Raw genomic sequence first — 25,289 nt, 5'->3', positions numbered from 1 at the left:
TGTAATGAGCATTTCCCACTGTTATCGGACATTTCATACAAACAATCTAAACCATAAGCGGCAGATTAATTGATTAATTGTTTATGAAAATCATTTCAGTTTAGCCCCATTGTGCATGTAAAGGACTAATATATTTCACTCTCCTTAAATGTCCTGCATTGCTCCCACTTTAGCCCACTGACATCATTGTCCTGCCACTTTCAGGGTTCCTTTAGCTCCCGAAGGTGATGTAAGCAGCGTTTATTGGCAAAGGAATAGTGAAAGATCACGAGCATGACTGTTCAAGTCAGCTGTTGTGTCACTATGTGTGGCCCAGTGCCTTGACTACAGTGACATTATACCTTTTCATAAAGAACATTACCACACGCTTGCAACAATGTAAAGTCTTCCCTCCATCCCTGCCTCCTGCCCGCCTGTTCCTCACACCCGTCCCCTTCTCTCCTCTCTACCACGTCCTTCTATCACCTCTTGACGCTCCCTCATTGCATTTCCTCCTCACTGTCTCACCTCTCCTTTTTCCTTCTCAACCACTGCGCTTCCCCTGCCCTGCCCCCCCCCCCAGTATTCAGTATCAAAGTCGTCCACCTGTGTGGCGGGTCCAGCTATATATAGCGGGAGCAGAGGTGTTTACAACATTGTTGAGAGCTGTGGGAGCTGCACTTTTCTCAGGAGAGTCCAGCTAACTGTTGATGGGCTATCATGTTGAGCTACAGCTCATTCAGAAATTGGCCTCCCACTAGAGATGTGCACATTTCCTGGGAATTCTGTAGTATTTCATTCAGCGTGTTTAATATGTAGCACAGAGAATTATTATTGCAGATTTAGAGAGCCGTGCTTCTGGTTCCAATCTTCCTATCCCATGCACATAAGAGTGCACGAGTTGTTGGTAAACCTATGCAGTACCTGTAGAACTGGTGGAACATATGGGCTGAGCAGGAGGATTTCATTTCAGCGTTAACAGGGAGATCTAAGGTGACAGTCCTCTCACATCCCCTTTTTCCGCAGTGTTAGAAATGCACACACATGCACAAACACACACACACTGACACAAAATGCTGATGTGATGGAAAGTCACTGGCAACACAGTGTGCATTGGGGGGGGTGAAGTTAGGAGTTATGTCTTAGCAGCTGTCAGAGGATCCAGCTGATATCAGATCTGTTGTTGCTCATGGGAACTTGAGTTTCTAAATTTTTCCATGCAACCTTTTCCTCCCCTTTTCCTCGTTGGTATTTCTCCTTTTCTTTCCATCACCCCTCTCCTCCCTCATATCTGTACTCCATTTGATCTTTTTCACATCTCACCACTTCCTTCTCTGAAATCTCTCACTCAGAGACAGAGACAAACACATGCATGCACACACCTCCTTCCCCACACGTGGAATAACAACAGCAGCGAGGCTGGGAGTGAAAAGGCAGCTTTCACAGGAATAATAGAACCAAGAGACAGGCCTCGGCCATTTCACGCTTGCCCTTCCTTTTATTGATTGCAGCCTTTCCTTCCTGTGGCGGCTGGAGGCGGAGCACGTCTGATCAGATAGGCTCGTATCAGCTCTGTCCTCCCCTGTCGCTGCCCTAGTTTGCGCTGGCAGTTGCCATCCAGCTTATTCACGGTAGCGTTCAAGGAATATATTGGTTTTATGTATTTAACAGGGGCCTGATTCTGAAGTGATTGCGTAGACTGAGAGGCTCTGACAGTCTCTATGTTTACGTGTTAATCAGAGTTGTTACATTAATGGTACAGTATGATTTGGATGTTGTGTCATAATGAGGTAATAATGGGCAGGTAGTGATATTGTGTGCATTGTTTTTGGATTGAACGAAGGTTTGTCAGGATCAAGGTAATGCAGAGATAAATGGAGCTGCTCCACAAACAAAAGCAGCAGAGGTTGTTCAGACTGCAGCGTCCTCCAGCCTCAACCAGAGGGAAATCAGCCACACATACACATGGAGGAATGAATGAATGAATCACTGTAGGGATGAATGAATGAATGAAAGAAAGACAGAGGAACAGAGGAGCTGGGGGAGAGTGTAGTTTGAAGCGGACGGATTCTTACCCCCCATCCTCTCTCTCTCTCTCTCTCTCTCTCCTCCCTATCCTCCCCCTCTTCCCAGCATCCGGATTGGCTGCTTTCAGTTTTCAGGGAGCCCTCACCATGCAGCAGTCAGTAAGTCAGTAGGGGCAACCCTCCTTCCACCCCGCCCCCCTTCCCCTTTCCTTCCTCCCTACTTTTTGCCGCTGTAAGGAGTGGTGCTGTTTATGAATGAGCCTCAGAGCCGCAGAATGTGAATGAAAAATAAGAGAGGCAGCGAGCAGATAGGGGTGCAGGCTGAATGAAATGCAGCAAAGCAAGGAAGGAAAAATGGAGGAAGGATGCTGAATGGAAATCACAAGGGTGGGATGAAGCGGAGGAGGGGAGCTGGGGGAGGGGGGGGTGGTGGATTGATGTGAGGAGAGAATGTGAAATTCTAGGTGTGCTGCCTTAAAAGCTATCATCCTGTGTGTGTGTGTGTGTGTGTGTGTGTGTGTGTGTGTGTGTGTGTGTGTGTGTGTGTGTGTGTGTGTGTGTGTGTGTGTGTGTGTGTGTGTGTGTGTGTGTGTGTGTGTGTGTGTGTGTGTGTGTGTGTGTGTGTGTGTGTGTGGTAACTCTCATAGCTATGCAGATCAGCGAGGATGCCTGAACCCGGTGGCTGTTTTGCCTATGAGCCAATGGGAATCTCCACTACCTAACAAACACACACATGCATACACGCACATATACACAGCTTTCTCTGCAAGCTGGTGCTCCGTGCTTTGAATAATAACAGGGTTACCCGGGCAACCAGGCTAGGATGATCGATGGGCCTGGCCCTGATAAACAGAGCACGGAGGGAGTGTGCTTGTGTGTGTCTGTGTGTCACAGGGTTTCTGATGTCGCAGTGGGAGTTTCTTTGTTCTGGGACAATTAGAAGATATCTTATTATCAAATCTCTACTGACCTGTGATTATTTATATATATATATATATATTTGTGTGTGTGGATTTGTAGACCACACACAGCGACAGGCTCACAGGATGCACGTGTGTGTATGTATACTAGCAGCAGTGGAGGTGTATTTGCTGTTTGTGTGTAGATGTGGGGGATTTTTTTTTTTCTAGTGAATGACTGCATTCTCAATGACACTGAACGCCCTTGGTGAAAGGGCTTATGCAGGCAGACTGTGGGGGTGACCACACACACCACGCACTCTCTCCTGACTCATTCACTTAAGGTAATAATATGGCCATTGAAAGGGGAGAGGTGTGCGGCTGTTACTCACCCTCACACAGAGTACAAATTATACATCTAGCCAATGAGTCCAACTGGCTACTTTATTTGATTAAGTGCATGCTGCATACAAGTACTTACAAGTGCTGCTGTGTGGGTAAGCTAGCATGCTGGCTAACATAAAATGGGCTTAGCGAGGGTAGAGAACAAGATGTAAAAGATGCGAGGATTTAGAGAAGTAAGTGACACCCTCAGAGCGTTACTTTGATATATAGCTTTGGTGTCACATGGAAGATAATGGTGAAATAAGAGGAGACACTTATGCAGACAGGCATAGCAAGGACAATTTAATTAAACCATAACTGCTATCCAACAAGCTGGATTATCCACCAAACACACTATCAGGAGTTTTCATAGGGACTATTTAGTTGGTGGAAAGTAATTCCAATAAATCTGGTCTGTGGATGATGTAATGGAGATGCTAATAATGGAAAGACAGTTATTGAAAATGACATTTTCAACACTGAGTAAACAAGACTCAATTTACTGCCATTGAATTGGGGTGGTGGCAGTTTCAGAGATGGATGGTGTCTCCATGGCTACACACTGTACCACTAGAGGTAAGTGAGATAATGGTTTTTGGAAGTTGAATGAATTGTAATCTTGACAGGACCTTTTTAGGTGGTTTCACTTTGACTGTTTTAAGGCCCCAGTACAAAGTGGAGTGCACAGCATCCTCCGGTCGCATTTCATTTGCAGCCCAGCTTGAGTGCCTGCAGATGTGTTTGTTGAAGTGTCGGAGAGTGTTGCTGTGGATTGTTGGTGTGTGTGTGTGTGTGTGTGTGTGTGTGTGTGTGTGTGTGTGTGAGAGAACTGAAACATGAAGCCCACCCTCTCACGTCAGCATCCCAGTATAATACACTTGGCACATTAAAACTGACACATTAAATTGCATCTGCAGTGAATCACAGTTTGTGAATGAATTATCTTAATGTCGGCTTTCATGAAACTGTGGGGAAACAGGCTCTTTGAAATTCATTGGTTTTATGTTACAAGCACAATGTTCTAACAAAACTGTGCGTGTGTCTGTTGAGGCTGGGGAATTTATTGGTGATTGGCATTCACACAGCCTCCTCTGTCTGCACTGCACACTTCTGCATCACATTACCCTCCCGCCCTCTCCTCTCTCTCACCTCTTCTCTTCCCCTCTCCCCTGTCCCCTCTCTGCTCCCCCTCCCCTGGCAGAAATGAGGAGGAGTAGGAAGGAAGAGTAGCTACTGAGAGGTGCATCTGCAGCCAAAGTCGCCTCTCAAGAGCTGAAGTGTCATCCTGGAGCTTGCTGTGCATTTCTCACAAAGACATTATGTCGACCTCAAAGGAGGGTCATGTAAGTGTGTTCAGAGTCGCTCTGCTCTTTTGTGATGAATAACAAGAGACACGCTCGCCTTGCTGTGACAATCGCTGTATGTCGCAGCACAAAAAGTCATGTCTCTGTGACCTTGTACACATAAATCTGTGATTCCAGTGAGAGGCTCTGCCCTACAAAATGAACGAGCAAGACATTAAAATAATGACTTGGACTAGGTCTAAAGACAGATGAAGCTGTGAGAGAATGACCAGATTTCATTATGCTCCTAAAGGGCTTAACAAATGACAAACTGAACAGTACAGATGTGCACGACACAGAAAAACCTGAGCATTTATGGCTCTGCTATAAAGCCAAGAGTGACGCTGCATTAAATGCCTGTTATGTTTGAGCAGGAACACAATGGTCGTCTTCAAACTTCGATCCCTCGAGTACAAAACAAGCACAACAAAGCTCACAGTCACAGTTGAATCTCCTGTGTCCAAGAACTCAGACAAGGTTTTAAAGTGTGGTCTCCAGGCGAGGGAGCAAACAGCCACTGCACTGTCAGCATCTCTTACTGTATTGCAGTTAGAAAGCTGGGCATCATAAAGGCACAAAAAGTGTGTGTACACAGGGCCAATAAGACATGCTCACATGCATACATTTAATTAAACTGTTTGCTAAAGAGTTGCAAAATTGTACAGATACAATACTATCATCTTTGTGAAAAAACAATTTTGCAACATTTGATAGAGTCGCTTGACCGAGAGAGACAGAGAAAGAGAGCTAGGCAGTGTGTTTGGAGTCACAATGGCGTCATTAACCTGTCATCGCATAGCTCTGAGCAGGGAAAGCCCTGTCACTAAGTAATGGCACTGTGTGTGCGTCATCGATGTCCCAATGCATTTAGCTCTCTGCAGTGACGCACTGTGACTGCAAGCCTGCTTTGGTAACGTAGAGTTGTACACGTCTGTCACCTGTGAATGGGTGCAGTGCCGTGCATGTTTTGGGGTCTGTGGGTGAATCTTCAGTGAGGATCCACAGCAGCAGGCTCAGCGTTGCTGCTGTCTCTGAATAAACACAGTTCACTGAGATGTTAATAGTACAGTAGTACAAACTAACACTGTCCATTACTTTCTTATTTACTAACAGGAAATGACAGAACTTACACCAAAGGTGGTCAGTCTGCTTGTGACTAAGGACTGCTACTACCGTGAAACTCTGCAACAAAAAAGAAAGTAATGTACTTAATCACAATGTTTATATTACCGTTGGATCACATGGCTTTGTGTATATGAAGGTTGTTTTCCTTGTAGTAACAAACCCTCAGGGAACTGTTACTCAGCTCTGTAGTTTCCCTCAGCTATAGGCAGCTTTTTAGCCTCTCTCAGCCCTTGTTTTTTAGTTTTACGGCCCAAAACTTTACTTCTTGATTCACTGTCATCACTCATCAACATCAAAACTCTAGAAACTCACCATATACACCACATGGTGGACACACAAAGTTGCCAACTAGCTGGTGAACATAGCAGCTAAAAAGCCAAACATTTCCGTCAGGAGTCGGTGGAGACCAAAAACTGAGCTAAGAGAAGAGAAAGAGAGTATTTTTCACCCGAACCTTTCAGTGCCATATCTTCCATATATGTCTCTAAATTCCCTCGTTCTCATCCTAGCAGCTAAGTGGTTAAATACACAGTTTTTTTGTTATTGTTTTTCGTGTGTGTGTGTGTGTGTGTGGTAAGATTTTAGGAGAGCGTTGTGTTTGTGCGAGGCGGTCCTCAGCACCCTTACATAATAGTGCTTGTAATCCTGCAGGCACAGACCAACGGACCTGCACCTCCACCTCTGCATCTTCATGTCAGCCTACATGTCCGTCTGTCTCTCCCAGCATGTGTCCGTGGATCTGTCTGTCCCTTTGCCACTCTACCCCCTTGTCTATGCTACGTGTTTAAACATCCTGAGTCTCTGTTTGTCTGTTGCTAACTCTCTGTCTGTCTCTCTCTGTCTCATCACTCAGTTTGTGGACCCGACTCAGTGGCAGTCTTCAATCTTTGCTTATTTTCTGGCTGTCTGTGCGTCTCATCTCTCTATCTCTCACTTCTGATATAGCATGCATAACAGAGTTAGTTCGGCTCGGTCGTGATGTTCTTATGTAACTCTCCATTTGCCTTTGCACTCTCCCTTGTCTGAAACACACACACACATATATACAAGAGATGTCCCATTCTGGATAAAAACAAAATCCCAGTTTTATCCACTTAGAATTAAGATTACAGTTTCTTCTCATAATTTTTAGGGAAGCCAGTTTTTAATAAACTTGCTGCTTCTGTAATCTTTGTGTGTCTCAGAGAGCTTGTCAGATATTGGGCTGCACTGTTTAAGGTTCAGGTTTCTCTGATGTTTGTGCTGATTGACTGCAGACTCTCTGGCTAATATTTTATATTTATGTCATATTTTGTGGTGATTCCTCAGGTGTAATTGTGGTGTTGCTGTAATGCAGAATTGTCATTTGTTGATAACTGCACTTAAACAGATAGTGCAGGCCAAAATTGCCCCTAAAGTAGGAATCAAAATTGTCATTTTGATGAGTTGTCTCACCGCTCCAATGTATAAATACAGTATAGACTTACTTACTATACCATCACCATAGTGATGTGGAGAGTCGGTGTCTCTCCGACATGTATGTAAAGGCTATGTTGGCTAAGTATGAGACTCAGGTATCACCTCAATGAGTCTAATGAGTCGAGATAATCTAATTAACATGTATTGAGTTTCACCAGGAATTCTCGTCAGACATGACAAAGGTCACATGGTAAGGTCACAGGTCACAGAGCAGACTCGGTTGTGATCACATACGTTTTTTTTAGATGTAACTAAAATAAGTGGCAATCAGAAGTAGTGTTTAGTGTAAATATTTGACTTGATTTTAGCCAACATAAATGAATGGATTTCCCTCAGAATGAGCCAGTCAATAATTTTACATGAGTCATTATGTACTGATTGAGCTCATATTATCAGCAGAATAAAATGCTCAGAGTAAATGCTGCCGTGCACTGGCCCGTGACTCATGCCACGCTGTATAAGAATTCCCGAACAAGTAGAAATTAAACTAATATGGATCCCTCTGAAGCTTTTCTCTCGAGGACATTTGCTCTCAGTTCTTCCCCTCTGTATTGTCTGTATACATTACTGCGGCTGTTGGTGCTTGGATGAACTGACCAGAAAGCAAATGACGGCGTTCAGTGAGACAAGTTAAAGAGTGCAGGGAGGCCGAAATGAGGTTTGTGTGTGAGAGAGATTGAATTGATTAATGGTGGAAACCACTCAGCACAGAGTCCGGCTCGCTGAAAGCCACCTGTCCCCTCAGTTCCATCACTGCACATCACTGACTTCGACGAGCCTGAACCGCCTCTGCACTCTGCGCTGCTCTGCCTACACTGTGCCATTACCATACCATTATTTTTGAACAGAAAACATGCAGTGTTTTTATCCAGATATTGAGGTATTTGTTTAAAAGTGTCACAATACTTGAATTTGACAATATCACCCAGTGATAATTAAAGTTTATCTGTGGAGTTTTTTAATTGTTTTTGTGGTATATTAGTATACCACAGTATATGATATGCTGATTGTGATATTGAAGCTGAAATTAATAGCCCATTAATAGATTAACTAATTGACAGAAATTAATCTGCAAAATTATTATAATAATTTTTCAATTCTGTCTTTTTTTTTTGTACAATGCTAAAACCACACTCATTCCAGCTTCTCAATTTTCATATTTTCTTGTCTTATAATACCTTTTGGTTTAGGACTGTTGGACAAAACAAACTCTTTAAATCTGTTAATTTAGGCGTTAGGAAATCAGGTCGGGCATTTTTTTCAATATTTTGTGACTTTGACTGTGATTTTGTAGACAAAAGGGTTCATTGATTAATCAAGGGGAAAAAACGTCCAATTTATTGAGCATTCGGATAAAATAACACAGGCTGAACATTACACAGAAGATATTTTATGGCTCACCTCTATAATTAGGTGTCGGAGAGAGACAGTCAACACATAAACAAAAGTTAACTGGAGCTAGATGTATTGACATTTCCCTGTTAGAGTGGGATATAGTACGAGAAGCAGTCAGGGAATGATGCCCACAATGATTGCTTGTCATTATCAGATTGCTCTGATTGATCTGATTTTATGTGCCATTTAGTGTGCGTCTCTCATGCATTTCAGCTGTCTCCAAAAAGTATTAACTTTGGAGCAAGAAGAAAAATTTCAGCACCATCATCATGTTTGGCTGTTGTGCTCCCTACTGACGAGCTGATGATCTAAGATTCGTGGTTTACTGTGGCTGGGTTTAAACTGGACAACCCTGGCCAGTCTTTAGTCGTGTTTTTACATTTTCCTGCTTTCCTCTTTTACTTTGTCACCAACTCTCCTGTAGCTGCAGATCCGGCTGCTCTCTCCTCCCCTTCTATCACCCGATTCCCGCCATTCGCCGCACCTGACTGACCTGCTGACCTGCCGGTAGTGGCCTCTGCTTACTTTTGTTTCTGAAGTAAACTGAACTTTTCCCTGAGCTTCTGGGTTCTGGTCTGCCTTCAATCATTCCAGGATGCTGTTTAAGGATCGTGATGCAGTGATGAGTGAAAAGATATTTTGAGGAGGAGTCTCACGTTTGGATGGAGGCTTATGTTGTCCAGTGGTGCTAGGATTAACTAGCGCCATTAGAGCATAACAAACAACTGTGTGTATGCATGGCCTATATTAGCCCGTACAGGGAATCAGAGAGCAGATGGTCTGCCACGGTTTGTAATGCTCTGTTCACTTAGGCTGAGAACAGGGGGCTCGCCTACCCACCGCTATGCTTATTCACACACACACAAATGAAAGAAAGGGAGAGAAAGGAAGGTGGTAGGACAGTTTTGGTTAGTCAACTGAGACGGGGAGCAACAACCCCATGAGGTTTGAGTCCACTGTTCTGTTTAATGCAACACACTTAATCAAGACAATCCCTCCCATCCCCACAGTATTAAATCATGTCAGAGTCTGGGTTTGTCTCTCGGTACTCTCACAAACCATTGCTCTCCCTGTTGCCATGGCTACCTACTCCCTAAGACAATATTTATTTAAAAACACATTGTAATGCATTAATTTTACTGTTGGGCCGTAATAAGGAGATGGTGATCTTGTTTCTGTGTGTGATGTTGAAGAGTGGAAGAGCCGCCATTGACCACGTCTGTGTCATACGCCGTATGCTGTGTGAGCGTTATATTCACACCACTGGGAGATGAAGGACTTTATAAAGCATTGGCATTCAGTTGACCGTTCGCTAAGCCCTGCCCGCCCTAGTTACCGTTGCTATGACTGTCAAGCTTTCCCTTCTGGCATGGCAAATAAGCAGTTTACAATAATAACATCAATTTATCAATTGAAATTCATGGTAATCTTTGAAACAACAATGGGTTCTTAATTTCACACAGGCATGCAAAAGCAGGCTCGTACTTGGCGACCTTCAATTTTGCCGGCTGAAATGACAACTGTCGCTGGCAGACTTTATTTCCTATATCTAGTCGGCTAATTAAGCAAGAGGTGGCGTCATGAGATAATTGAAAGCGCTGTTTCCATCTTTTCATTTTCATGTTTTCTGCTGAACGTGAATCTTGTGATGGGGGGGGGTCTTAAAAATGTTGACGGCTGCATACATGTGATGGTGCTAAACGACTGAGGCTGCAGCTGCACGTCTCAGGCGTTAAGTCTGCGTCCTCACCAGTGAATGATCCTTGTAGGAGACAGATCACTAAATACAGACACTGCTTTATTCCTGTATTGCAACATCGAGCTCATTATCAGTATGAGGAAAAGTGAAAAGGGAGACCATTATTTAACTCTAACATAACCTGATTTTGCTGCTGAGCTTCTATACAAATATTTTTAAACAGCAAGTTTCACGTTACAAGAGGCAAGACTTTTAATATGAGGACTAAGTCACGCTTTCTTAGGTATCGCTGTCTGGAGTTACTGGACTGTAAACCTCTGCAAATTCAATAAAGAGCAGGACAGAGATACTAATGTTACCCTAAACTCTGGTAGCACCCACGACTGGCCTCCACATAGTGGGCAAATGCCACAAGTTGAATAATGTTTCCTGAACAGGGCTTTTTAAACATGGTGCCCTGTTGCCTTTGTATGACATGCTGCTGCAACTGACACTGCTAGTAGATAAACACTGTTTAATCCATTCCTTACACTTGCTCTCTTGTTTTTTCTTTTCAGAAAGGCTAAAAAAAATTGACTTGTAAACAGTGTATTATTCTTACAGTCCCGTCGCAGCACTTCAACATGTGGAGAAATCCAAATCTTGACTGCCATGGATGTTAAACTGTGATTGGACAATCACTAATTGGGGAGACAGGTTTAGAGAATGTTCCTGTTATTGGTTAATGACAAAGAGGGAAAGAAAGACGGGAGTGAAGGAAAAACACGAGGAGAAAAGAGAGAGTTGAGCTGCAGATTTTCACAAATCCCACTGTTGGGAGTCTTTCCAGACCTCGTGTTCCCATGCAGATTAAATCCCACACACACACACACACTCACTCACACGCACACAGACACAGACAGAACGCACATATTTAAACTATGTCACTCATCACACATAAACCCAAACCGGGTTCACAGTGCTGTGCGTTGCGATGCATGCTGTCACACTCCCTTTCAGCTGGCTGTGTGTCCACACTTGTGTCCCATCTGATGAGATTTCCTCAGTCCCCGTAACAAGACATTGCTCTTAGTTTAAAGAGCCCAAGTCCCATTTGCCTGCTGTGCTGTGCATTATGCTTGGATGATAAATGCTGTTCCTGTCACAGTATGCCTCTCGTGAAGCTGCGTGACAGCTGATGAGTGCTCGGTTCATGACTCTTTGATGACAAGAGAATCTGAGAGTCTCTCTGGATTGTTTTTTCACTGTACAGCTACATTTTAAAACACTGACGTGTCATGTCTTTTTTTAAATTGATCTCATTTTCCTTTTCATTCCTTGCCCTCCTCTCGTCTCTTCTCCGATCCAGATACTCATCTGTAGGATTCTGCTCTCTTTTTTTTCTCTAAAGTGTTAGTAAAATAACCTCTGTCTCTTATTCCTGCTAACTCCCAAGTCTTTTCCTTAAACTGCTCTGTGGCTCTTTCCTTCAACTCTGTCTCTTTCTCCTTTTCACTCTCTGCTGCTGCCTCTTATTTTTTTCTTTTAAGAGGCTCCTCACGACTCATGGCAACTGCTCTCATAGCTCACATCTCTGTCTCTTTTCCTCCTCCTGTGCATGGCTCTGTGTTCTGGCCTGTTTCTATGCCTGTCTGCATGTATCTGTCTTTCTGTCTTTACCTTTGGCACACAGTCTTTTTGCTTTTTATCCCTGGCAGTCTCCTCTCCTTTGGGGTCTGTAGGACAGGTTACATAATATACATTAGAGAGAGGTGTAGGGGGGGAATGGTGGAAGTAAGGAAGTGGGGATGGGGGAGGGGAAGAAGATGCCCTGCTGCTTTGCTGAGAAACCTGATGTTCTCATCTGTCTGAGCAAATGATGCTTGACACAAAACAGTCTGGGTCTTATTTTTTATTTATTTTTTTGGCATAAGCTGATCTGTTTTTTTTGTAGGTATGTACATTGCATTTACTTACTTTTGTTTTGTTTACTTACAAATGTCCTTACAGGTTCAAATGATCCCCCCACCCTCCATAAAGCTTGTTTTTGTAAGCATGTAGCTTTGCTGCCGGTTGAGCTCATTTTCATCTTCAGGAGCTGACATCTGGTCTGCCCGTCCTCTCCTCCCTCTTTTTCCTCCTCCCTCTCTCATCCCCTCATCATCTCATCTCTATCATGATTACACTTCGCCTGACTGACCTGCGATGATGTAACTACTTTTTGGCAGCAGACTTCACCCTCACCAAGCATTATATTCTCCCATCTTCCTGAGAACTGCCCCCTCTAGGTCCCTGCCTCCCACTCTTCCCATTTGGGCAATTTTTTTAAGGTCTTAATCTTGTCCGTAATGCTTTTCCCAGCAATGGCTCAGTGGGGGTGAGGGGAGGAGTAAATGAGATTGATGGAGAGGGAGAACTTGGGAATGCTCCCAGATGATTTGGTGTATGACTATAAGGACTTTAAAAAAGAGGAAAGGAGCTCTGTACAACATGGATGTTGCTCCTGTTAAGTAATGTGTAAAAGGATGATGAATATTGGCACTTAGCAGCCTCCATCATCGGCCACTTTGGGCGTCAAACATGGTCTTTTCTCCAGGCATCATCTTCTAAGTGATTTAGGATCATTTATGAGTCTGGTTGCTTAATGTTCCTAGCCCACATTGCTGCCCACATGTTATTCTGATGTGTGCAGCTTCAAGATGTATCCCTATTATAATGTTTTTTTTGCAATAACAAGCTAAATTATTGTGGTATATTGTTTAAAAAACTATAACTTGAATTTGTTTTTGAAAGGTTGGTAGTGATAAAGTTGTCTACATTTATTTGACTGGTCTATCTGAGTGATATTAACATATTAACATAGATTACTTACAGTTTACTTGACTTGACTTCAGGAGTAATGATTCAGGAGTATTATTGAGCTATATACTGTGGTCTGGAAAACTGTGTTGGTTCACATGAATGTTGGATCTCATCATAGATGCTATATAATCCACTGAGTTTATTATTCTCTTAACTTTTCCTGGACGCTGGATAAAGAAGCTAACATTCCTTTGAGGGCACACTACCTGTTGTCTTTGTAATTCTACCCCCCAGCAGTCTAAACCTAAACCTGAAACAGTCCCTGGGCAGGTGTGTCATAGATCAGCCTCCCGGGCCAGGAAATGAGGTCCCGTGTTATCAGAGGACTCCAGGCTTGTTAACCTCCTCGCGAGGGCACAGCGGCATGACATCATCATCTGACGGCTGGCTCAGTTTACTGTTTAGCTTTGAATCTGGTTGTCATTGACTGCCAGACACCCCCTTGGTTTTTTCACACATATTCTGACTGCAGAGAGAAAGTTTCATGTCAGGGCCGTTCACTAACAGTGATTTTAGTCTGCGTCCAGTATTTCTTCTGTTGGCACATGGTGTGTGTGTGTATGTGTGTGTGTGTCTAATGTTTGTATTGCTGCTTGTTGAGGGCAGGGTAGGGCACGAGGGGAGGGGCTGCTACGCTCTGCTCTGAGGAGGATTAGTTATTATAAAGTGAAGCTGTTAAATCTACAGACTCACACTCCTCTCTGTGTGTGACAACCGTCAGAGACTTATTCTTTCCTCTGATATGGACATCTTGCTGGTCTGAGCACTCAGATTTGTAAATTCATTGAAAAGCATTTCATACACACTGATGTGCAAAATGATCAACAATGGCAGACTAAGCATGAAAAATGTACAGCTATTATTGTATTCTTTTTTTTTTGTTTGTTTGATTGTAGCCACACCAGCACTGTGGCTCTAAGGAGGAGTGTCAATCACTTTATTTGTCCACCATTTCACTCCAGACTGAAGTATCAACTGTTTGATTGATGGCCACAACAAAGGAGAATAAAGCCTACTGGCTTTGGGGACCCTGACTTTTTATGCAGAATTTGTTTGATACTTTGGTTTATGACCAAATGCCTGTAAAACTACTTACGTCTTTATCAGCCTCAGTCGTCTTTACTGCTAACTGGCAAATGTTTGCATGCAAACACGCTAAACTTACAGAGTGCAGGATGACAAATTAATTAGCAAAGGAGTTAGGAGTTATTGGCAGTACGATAAGACGTCACCGTTAGATGTTAACATGGTAAACATTTTACCTGCTAAGCTACGTTTAGCTCAAAGCACCGGTGCTAGCCTAATTGTTGGCCTCTGTGGCTTCTAGGCTCCATCAGTAACGATAGCCAAAAGTACTGGCCGCAAAAAGCTGCGTGTTATCTAGCCATCCATCTGCGTTGCCTAACAAAGGCGTTCCTGCGACATAACCCCTTGAATGCCAAGCACGTCGAATACGTGATTCCCACGTCTTAATCACAAGCTCTTGACTTTCATTTAAAGGCAGCTTTAGATGGCACTTACATGAAAGCTGTAGATGTGTATCTATATCTAATACACGTATGTATCTGTGTGTTCATATGTCTGTTGATGCATCACTTCAGTTTACTTTAGCACAATATAGACACAATATAGTTTCGTATTTTAGTGGATATGGTGTGTTTTTGTTTTTGCAATACATCTTCAATAAACAAACATTTCATAGCCTGAAAACAGGGGAACCCCTCCTGTAACCTGCTGTCTCTGGTGTGTGTGTGTGTGTGTGTGTGTGTGTGTGTGTGTGTTCAGGATTGGTGCCAGACTCGGCGCTTAGCCTGGCACTGCCTTATCAAACAGAGTGTGTGTGTATGTGTTGAGACTTGGGACCTGTGCTGGCTCTCTCATCAAGTATGCAGTTGGAGTCGGCGCTGCAGCAGAGATGCCTAATAGAGAAAGCAGGAGAGAAAAGAGAGAGTTTGAGAAAGACTCTGAATACGTCATACCACCCGCTCACTTTCAGCTTCCACTTCTCCCCTCTTTATCGTCGCACTTGCCAATTACTGCTTTTCACACTCGTCCATCTCAGCCTGCTCTTCTTCCGCATCTCTTTCCTTTCACTCTCTACCCCACCCACTAAATTCCCCCACTTGTATCCTCATTCATAGCCGCAGCCATTCACATCCCTTGCTCTCCCGTTTTCACCAAATTGAATGTCATTCATACCTCGCTCTCAATCCCATGCAGCCTGGGAAGAAGCTGTTGAGAGTTTAAGCAGCCCTCCTCACACTGCAGGTAGCCTCATAGCAACACAGATATTACTACAGTGACATTCACAGCTCCTCTTGCAGTTCCTGTTCTCATGACCATATAAGTACTTCCTCTTGGCTGAGTTGGTGACATCACACTGATGGTCTGACCTGAGCAGTTGCAGGGAGCACCAGCAAAAGGTCACAGACATTTTATACAAAAGGTGGAGATTGGATGGTGTTTAAAGGGAGCCTGTTGGGAAATACTTACCACACAACTGTGTCACACACACACACACACACACAAACATATACACACACACAGTCTTCTTCACAGACTTCTCCTCATGTCCTCCTTCTCACCTCCTCCACTTCTTGTTTCTTGCTTTTCTCATGGACGAAGAACATCCAGTTCCTGCCAAACAGGAAGTGGTCATGATTCAGCGAGAACAGACTATCTTGTGTGTTTCTGTGTGTGTGTGTGTGTGTGTGTATCTCATGTTGTGCAGTCCGGTCCGGTCCACTTCTCAGTCACGGGGGCAGCAGGTGCTTGCAGCATGACCTTCCTTTACCCACCCTCTGCCATGCGTTTGGCTTTGCAGATGGCCGAAAAAATTAAGAACTGAAAGATGAATAACAGTTTCCTCATGATGTGTCAGACAAGCAGCTGGAAGACTGGATGAAGTAAAATGTGTGTGTCTGTGATGGAGAGTAGCAATGAAGCATCGGCATATTGCATATAACATCAGACCAAAGGAGGGGATGAAGCATGCAGCATTAATCACCATCTTCATCCACCAGCCTGTCTCAGAGGCTGACTCACTCTTCATTAGCAACTTCACTGCTGTCAGCTGCTCACCGGCGGCCCAAAAGCAGACTGCAAACCTCAATATTATGTCAGTACGGACTGCAGTAACTATTTTAGGGCACCTGTTGGAAAGTCTTCAATTTTGAAAGGACTGATGCAACTCTACGCCTTTTTTTTTTATTTAATATAGGGCAATGTGGGATCTGCACAAGGCTACAATTGTGTTCTGAAGTGCTAGTTCCACCTGGTGCACAGACATCATTATGATACACATTACAAGTGTTGCTGTGTTGTATCATAAATTGTCAACACCTGCACCGTTTCAATACAGCAGCAGACAGCAGGTTTGGCAATTTAGCTAGCTGGCACACACATTAATTGTCTATCAATAAAAGGTCGTTTAACAACTTAGTTTATGCACTTGCTCACTATATAACTGAGAAAGGTGCCGTTTAATGGAGTTGGCTGTTAAAATTTCAATATCAAATGTTTTTCACAGCTCAAGTTAATATGCTCATTATAGGGAAATGGCTGGCATTGCTACCAAAGTTTTGTATTCGCCTGGTTGACCAAGAGCCCAGCACCTTCATACCTCCAGATTGTGGGAATGCATGAACACAGTGTGTGGCTCATGTCTGAAAGGACATTTTAAAGTTTGAAATTGGGATTACTTCTTTTTTTGGCACTTATTTGAGCCACAAAATCCCAACATTAGGCAAAGAGGGGTGGGCCTTGATGGAGCTGATGATGGACTTCCTTTTATCATTCGACAACCATTAATGTCACCTGGAAAAAAATTTATTTTCAAGTGTGGCTCCTTAAAATGAAAATTGCAGGAGTCTTAGTTTTGTACGGTTATTATGCTCTCTGCGTGCTTGTGTCTGTACTCTTGCCAATAAGCCAAAGAGGATTAGTTGAGAAGGAAACATTACTCTTCATATCATTTTGAGGTTTAATATGATAGAGGGTTGATTGCGTGTTTTGCTGTTCAAATAGAGCAACAGAGATATGAGGCTATGGGATCATGACAAAATAATAATTGCATTATTATAGAATAAAGTATTAAAAAATAAGTGGTCAGAGTCATCTCCTTTTTGGTACATATGTGCAGGACATACATCTAGAGGTGCTATAAGTCAGTCCAGTGCAAACTATGAATGATACTGAAGTCTCTAAGGAGCTCAGAGAGAGCTGCCGTCATGGTGCCCTGACTTTCTAGCAGCTCGCCTGATTCAGACCTCTGACTCAGATTAGACTATGACACAATGACACTGCAGAGAGACATGTTATTTCCTCCTGCAGGGATCAATATGCTTGGTCAGCCATAAAGTTCCCACAGTGGGACAGCGCTTGTCTGTAAAACCTGATCCATACTGCATAATCACACCAAGGTCAGGCAACAGAGTCATTTACATATAGACACAGGCACCTTGAACTGACAAACTCGCCTGCCAACCAGGCAGAAAATTAACCAGTCAAGTTTGAGCCTCAATGTGCATGTGTGTGTAAAGTGATTTTGTGTGTGTGTATGTGTGTGTGTACGTGTTTGCAGTGTAAGGGTGGGGAGAGGAGGGCTCGTAGTGAGTGTGTGTGTGAGTGTGTGTGTGTTTAAAACTTGAATACCTGTGCTGTTTCGGCCATTTCATTTTGTCACAGACGTGGTCTTGGTAGGTGGTTAATTGAAAATGCCTATACTGCTGTTACCTTCTCTTCCCCCTCTACACAATAAGGCGTGTGTGTGTGTCTATGTGTGTGTATTCATTTGTGTATTTGTGTTCTTGTTCACAGCATGTGTCAGACAATCCGCCGACATTACACTCAATGGGACACTGCGATTTTTCTAAGTTTTGGCCTCATTTAAATCTTACCTCAAACACAAATTTAGAAGGAACGGCTGAAGCCGACAGTTTTTTTTTTCAGGCAGTAAAAAATGCCATGGTTACATCTTTCTTGTGCTAACTGTCATGAAATCTCTGAAGAATCTTTGTCAGCTTGTCTCTGTATCTTCTGAGTCTGTTTCGCACACTTTATCTCCCTGACTTTGCCTAATCTGTACTGTTATGCTGTGCTGTGTCTGCACTGAATCCTCATTGCACACAGTAACAAGGAAGTACCTGACAGTGATGTCTCTGCATGTCTTATATCTTCATACAGCTTCATACAGTATGCTAGCGGGGGATGCTGGGGGAGTAGAACGAACTAGAGCTGCTTTTTTCTAACTTTATCTACATACAGTAGATAAATGTAGCTCTGTGTCTCTCTGCTGCATGTGTCAGTACAGGTCACAGTACAGATGAGGTGGATAAATCGCAGATTAAAGGAAGCAGAGAAATGATTCCTGTGAACTTGATTGCACGCACGCACACACACACACACACACACACACACATTTCCACACTCACGGTTTCTTGCTGAATCATGACCTTCTTCTGTGCTGCTACACCACTGACTGACTGACAGATTAAAATGCTGCCAGTCAAAGAGAACAAACAGTACAGTTTGTGGTTTCACAAAGACAGACAGACACACACACACACACATGCACGCACACATAAGCACATACTTTCTTGCAAGAATAGCCTGATGGATGGATAAATAAATATTGGTACCTCTGCATCTGACTCAGCGTGGCTATAATGAATATCAAGGGGAGTGAGGGGAAAGCTGTTGACAGACGCAGCTGTTAACACAAATGTGCAGGCAAACAGCCGTGGACAAGCTTCTCCAGTTCACTGTGAGTCCTGTAGGTTGTATGACCTGACAAAAGCTGTGACAGTATGGATATTCTTCTACTGCAGTGATGAGACTGCACACTCCGGTTATTGAAACTAATTGAGAGCTGGTGTTGCATTTACTCTTGGGGTTAAACACCAGTTTATTTTCATAACGAGAACCCTTCATGTGCCAGATTTATCATACATTTGGGGTACTTGTGCTGTAGCATGTTGTGCACAGTGCTGGTGATTTTCCATGGTGAAAGGTATTTAGTCAAACTGCGGTAAGAGACTACGGACATGCAGATGGGAGACAGATTACAGTACAGAAAAAGCTGAAAAAACAATGCAGATGCTTCCATACAGTTTTGCATAGAGTTGCAAAATATCCAATTCATTTTCCAAACAGACCATGTTAAGTTACTGTTCGTGGAGCACTTTCCAGGCTTGGAGAGCATGAGACTCTCCAGATTGAATTATTTGCATAAACAATGATCAGTTTAAATGAATTCACTTGGTAGGTTTTTGATTTATTTGGCAACTATGGCCCCTTTGTAGTATTTTGGAATGGCTACATCTGGGTACCATTTACCATGTCAAAGAATTTCTCAAAAGCAAAGTCAACGTTATTCAAACTAATGACCATAACATGAACCTAACATTACACATGTTAGCAGCTCTGCCAGGCTGTGACAGTGGTGCTTTGAGCTAAATGCTAACATTAGCATGCTAACATGTGCTAATTAGCACTAAACACACAGTACAGCTGATGGGGATATCAGTTTTAATGTCCCTGCGGGGACCATGGATGTCTGCTCAAAATGCCACAGCAATGGAACCAATAGTTGATGGTTGATTTTCGGACCAACTTTAGCCACATCGCTTTCTCACAGCAAACTGAAGTAAATACTAATAATTGGCGTCTCCTTCCACTTTGCAACTCCATGAGACATGACAGAAATGTTTCATGGGTTTTTTTTGTAACACGTGAGTCTAATGCTATTGTATTCGCCATTTACAGGTCACAGATTTTGGAACGACTATCATCACAACACCAAATGAGGGATTATCTTTTGGAAGAATGGTGTTCATCCCTGCAGTAGAGAGGCAGAGATTTTAATTTGTCACCCACTTGTATTTGTGACAAAGCATGTCACGCTGTGATCGCGATTGGTCTTTGATAAGCTGTGTGGGGTGTTGATGAATCTAATGAGAGTTTTGTGGAGCCACTTCAGGGGGATGGAAACTGGGAGGGAGAGAGAGACAGAGATGGACACAATAGAGACTAGACGTTACCGAGCTGTCATTGTAGTTACTGATCTACTTGCTTCATTATACCATTATTTAATCTTCAAATGGATCATTTGCTGTTGTTGTTTGTGGAAGCATACGGAGCCACAACATCTTTTACAAGGACCTGACCTGCAGTGACACACCTGGCTCATGGTGTGTGTGTGTGTGTGTGTGTGTGCCCCCACTGGTTCTTCAGTTACACAGCAAGGACAGATCAAATTGCATCATTTGGGCTTTCCACCACACACTGTCTCTGTCTGTGTGTCTTTCTGTCTGTCCGTCACTCTCTCACCCACTCATCGTCACCCCTGTTGCTCTCATCTCGCCCACTTTGTCTGACAGCTGCCCACCCTTCATGTTAGTGCTCTGTCCATTGTTCCTGATCTCCAGACTCTCACCGCAGCACACTTGCTGTTTTTTTTTCGGCTGTTGTTTGACAGAGAGGGCTTTAAATGCACTAGTGCTGCAGCTTCCACGGTTGAGTGTTTTTCTTTGAGCAGAGACTGAAGTGTAAAGCACTGAGGCAAAAATGTTACGTGCAACAAATACTTGACTCGTATGAATTCTGGCTGGGAAGGTAACAAAGCGTAAATAGTAATATAGAGGGAGTTTCAATAAGTGTTAGTTCTGGCTAAAAAGAGAGAAACGATGGCTCTCGCTCCTCACGTTGCCATTTACTAAGCCCCCGTTCCTGGTGTCTGTTGGTGTTTTGGATCTGAGAGAGGCTTTAGGCTCCATGCCACAGCAGAGAGGCAGATTCATACAATGGAGTCCTTCCAAAAGTCCTCCATCACTCACACACACACACACACACACACACACATCAACACACACTCACACTCCATCAAACAGCCACACTGTCACGGGCACACGCTTAATTATTCAGTCACTAATTATCTCGTATACCCGGTTACGTAACTGAGGTTGCTTTTGTGAGTGGAGGGAAGAAGAGACTTGTGAGGAGAAGTTGCCGGAAGAGCTGAGCTTTTTGAAAGAATTTCATCTGGCCCCGCTGCTGATGCAACTTCTCTGAAGCATCTGAAACTGCTTGAAAAACATGGAAATAAAGAATATCTATATCTGGTGTACATGCAAAGATGAGGATGCGTTCAGATCAGCTTGTGCATACCAAAACACACACACTGAAGCAGGCAGTCATTTGTGTATGTGTATATGTGTGTATTTGTATTTCATCTCCATAAGTAGATGCTAATTTCTGATGTATGTGCAAGTACACAATGCGCTTTAAAGACACTAAGATAGGAGAAAGAGTTTTGTGGATATGGAGTGAGAGATTCTCCATGGAGATGGGGCTGGGTAGGTAGATAGGCTCTTTTCCCTCCTCTCCTTCGCTGATCCTCTCCCTCTTTTTTTGCCATCATCTCCCCGTGTTTTGCTCTTGTCCTGCGGTAGTAGTTTGTCAACCCTGCATCCTTTCTGTCATGCTTATTTAGTAAGAGATTCCTCTTTTCTTTATTCTATTTTATTTTGACATCTTTTCTCTTCTTCCTTCCATGACCTCACTTTCTTCCCTACTGTTTCGTAATTTTCATTACTCCCTCTGTCTCCTCTCTCCTATGGGGTCTTATCTTCCTCCATTTCACCTCCACCTCCCCTCCCTCCTTCCTGAATCTTCTCCGGTCTCGCTCCTCTGCCTCAGTGTGAGGCCGAGCAAGCTGTGAGGCTGTTTCAGTCAGCACAACTCAACAACTCCTGCATTTTTAATCAGAATCTCAGCTGAAAATTTTAAGACAGATCAATAAAGGCTTCAGTGCACCTCAAACAAACAAGCAGACCCACTTATTAAGCCCTTTGTTCATTCTTCTGGCACTGTTTACAAAGGAGTGCAGCAGCATCAGTTCATCACATGTCGCCACCTTCTGTAAAACCTTACAGCCGTTCCAAACAGCTGTATATTTGTATGTTTTTATACCTTTGTCTGGTGATCGGATGTTGCTAAAATACTTCATTTCAGGACAGCCAAAAGAGTCCATATAGGTCACATAAGTAAAAGACCTGTCTGTAAATTCCTACAAAATGCTTGTCATATGAATGGTAATGCTTAATTGATAAGATGACAGTGGACTGTAACTTAGAGGAAAGATACCAAGAGACAATTGGTTAAAACAAACCCCAGTGTGACACTGCCTGCTATCATCATTGTCATGGTGCACACACACAAACAAAGACACGTGCAGGCTTCTTATGACCTCACATGATCAGTCGCAGTCAAACATCATCACTCATTATGCTTCACATCTACCTACACAATGGAAAATTCTTCTCCATTTCCATTTTTATTAAAAACAGTTTGAATAACTAAAAGTCAGATTTTCTTTTTGGCAGATAACAAGCCCAGCTACTAAGCATAGGTTTGAATGCAGCCACGTGATTTAATGTGCACACAGTCGCACACAAAAACAAACACTCCACTTGGGCACTTTTCATATGTTGACATTTACAGTTGTTGCAGCTGAACTTTGTGAAGTGTCACCATGGCATCAGTTTACCACGGGCTAGCCCAGAGCCTTCAGGGTGTGCAGGGGGGCGTTGGGGCTCAGTGTTGTTGCTAGAGCACATGTGAACTTCACCTTTCATCAGCATTGGCCACAGTCCCCATCCGTAATGTGTCTAAGCCAATCTGGGATGTGAATGAATACCCTGCATGCCTCTGATATCATGGAGTTTCCACTGCTGTGCTCGTCTCACCTCGGAGATAGCAGCTTTGATATTTCACACCGCTGGCTCACTCACAGGGGTTCCCCACCCACCTCCCCTCCTGACCATAGATGGGCTCTGGACAGTCGCTGATTATGTGGAGGGAGGTCATCTGATAGCCCAAAGGTCAAATCTCCAACAGTTCATGCTGACTTAGAGTCAAGGAGCTTGACTATAAACTAATACAATTACTATAAAGGAACCCTAAATCTTTGGCATTTTTGGTGCAGGGATGAGCTGGTTTTACTTACAAAATTGAGATTTGATTGCATAATTCTGATCATTTTTTTGAACTAAGTATTGACGTCGATGTAAAGCAGCACTTTCTAGATGGAAAGCAAGCTTTTGCAAACATTTTATGTTGTTATTTAAATACAGTTCTTTGTATTTACCATTGCACAGTCTCCTGTTACACTGTTCTGTACACTTGTGCTATAAATGAGGTGCGCGCCCATGTAGGCAGCCAGCTTGATGATTTACTGGAGCAAAGTGTTGAATGGGGTTATCCCCTGTGGAAAATCACAGAAATATCAACAGGTGTCAATTACACTTTTTAGAAACTCAGGTTTTTCTCATAGCAGTTCTGCTATTTGCAGTATCCCCACATCTATTTTGATCTTTACATGACATGGACTTTCTGGACTGATGAGCTTAACCCTTGAGTTTGGTGGAGTTATCACATTTAAATCACTGTAATTTAGGAAAATACTGCATCCTGTTTGCGTGGCCCTTTTCCTGGAGTTCAGGAGCCAACTGTGAACAAGCAGCAGAGGAATGCTGCGTGGATTACCCCCGAGGTTTCCTTTCCTGTGGTGTGTCTCCACAGCTGTGAGAGTCACATGTCAGGCCTTTTCTTGAAAATCAAAGGGTTTGTCAGGTCAGTCATGCAACCTGACACCATTGTTGGGCCGAGCATCTGTAAGTCTGCAGGAAGGAAGCCACCTCCATGTTTGGCCAGCATTCCTCTCTGTTCGAGCAGCTGGTTTACTTCTACTTTTTCTTCTAAAAAAAAACAAAAAACTTGTTACTGCAGAATTTCCTGTATAAATGGACACAGAGACTATAAAATGCTTGAGCTAACAAACAGTTTACATATGTCACAAGCTGATGACAGATGTTCACCACAGTTTGTTTTTGCCGATTTGTAATGACTGGTATGAAATGTTTTAAGACCAGGACTCAGATTTTCCATCACACACACACACACACACTCACACAGCCAGCAGAACAAGGAGATATGACACGTCTAACTTTAGTCTCCCTGTCTGCCACTCTAGATAATCCAGTTACGATGCACTCTCTGGTTATCAGGAGGTTTTAGCTTCCAGTTGGGGGGAAAAACAGAATCCAGACGCCTGGACTGGCCTGCTATCCTGATTAAACCTTTGTCACATAAACACACAGGATACATGCACTCTAGGATCCCCCCACACATGCTCTTAGTCTCTAAATGCAGTACACGCTGTCCAGTCTCTTCTCTGGCTCTGTGTGTGTGTGTGTGTGTGTGTGTGTGTGTGTGTGTGTGTGTGTGTGTGTGTGTTTGTGTTTGTGTGTGGGTCACTAGCTGATGTCACAGACCCAAAATGAGAGTAGTGTCCTTGATGACAGCCTGGCAACTATAATTGTCGTGACAACCCCTAGGAATGAGCTGTCATGTGACACCCCTTCCTCAGAGCCGAGTGCATGGAAAAAGAAAACACACACGTACACACATAGCTGTGTCAGCGGGGGGAACCCTTTGGAAACAATGTCTGGCATGCTTGGGGATTTGAGAGGGGAGCGCAGGGGTGATTTAACCCACCCTGGAGAGCACCAAATCTGGGCATGAAACAAGGCCACAGAACCACATTTTCACCATTAACACAAGAGTGGATGTGAAACGATTGTTTCCATAAAGGACGATGCCACTGTTTTTCACGGCATGTGTGACCTTTTTTGAGATGCAAAGACTCTTCAGTGTTCCTGTATCTTGTTTGTCAGATTGCTTCTCCTCCATGCAGAGTGTGTTTTCCAAAGCCGCTGCTTGTCTTTGGCACATGTAAAGTAAGATTAAAGTTAGCTAAAATAACCTGTTGAGCCTGTGTAATTCAAGCCCGACACATTCTCTCATATTCCAGCCATCCATACAGAAAGCGTTCAACTATTTGAGTGTGACAAGCAGCGCTGACATATTTCCTCCCTTGTTTTGAAGCCAACGTCACGGGGAGAGCCATCAGGGGACGGCACGGCTCCAGCCCTCTGATGTCTGGGACACACATAAACATTTGCGTGCATAAGCAGCAAACACACTCTATCACTGGTGAAGCGTCTTTGGCACTGGAGCCTCTTGCTGTAGAACATTTTAATCTGTGGCTGATGCCTCTCTATTTGTCATTTTAACACTT

The 25,289-nt window shown here is 43.5% G+C and overlaps 1 protein-coding gene across 1 annotated transcript in view; it reads left to right on the top strand.

The window, feature by feature from the left end:
* Positions 1 to 25,289, top strand: part of ece2a (endothelin converting enzyme 2a) — a 68,796-nt gene that overhangs the window by 7,016 nt on the left and 36,491 nt on the right. The window lies entirely within an intron of this gene.

The sequence above is a fragment of the Pempheris klunzingeri genome, chromosome 15 (genome assembly GCF_042242105.1).
Source record: "Pempheris klunzingeri isolate RE-2024b chromosome 15, fPemKlu1.hap1, whole genome shotgun sequence".
Classification (NCBI taxonomy): Eukaryota; Metazoa; Chordata; class Actinopteri; order Acropomatiformes; family Pempheridae; genus Pempheris; species Pempheris klunzingeri.
The sequence above is the reverse complement of the archived record's forward strand: the minus strand, read 5'-3'. Positions and strand labels throughout refer to the sequence as shown.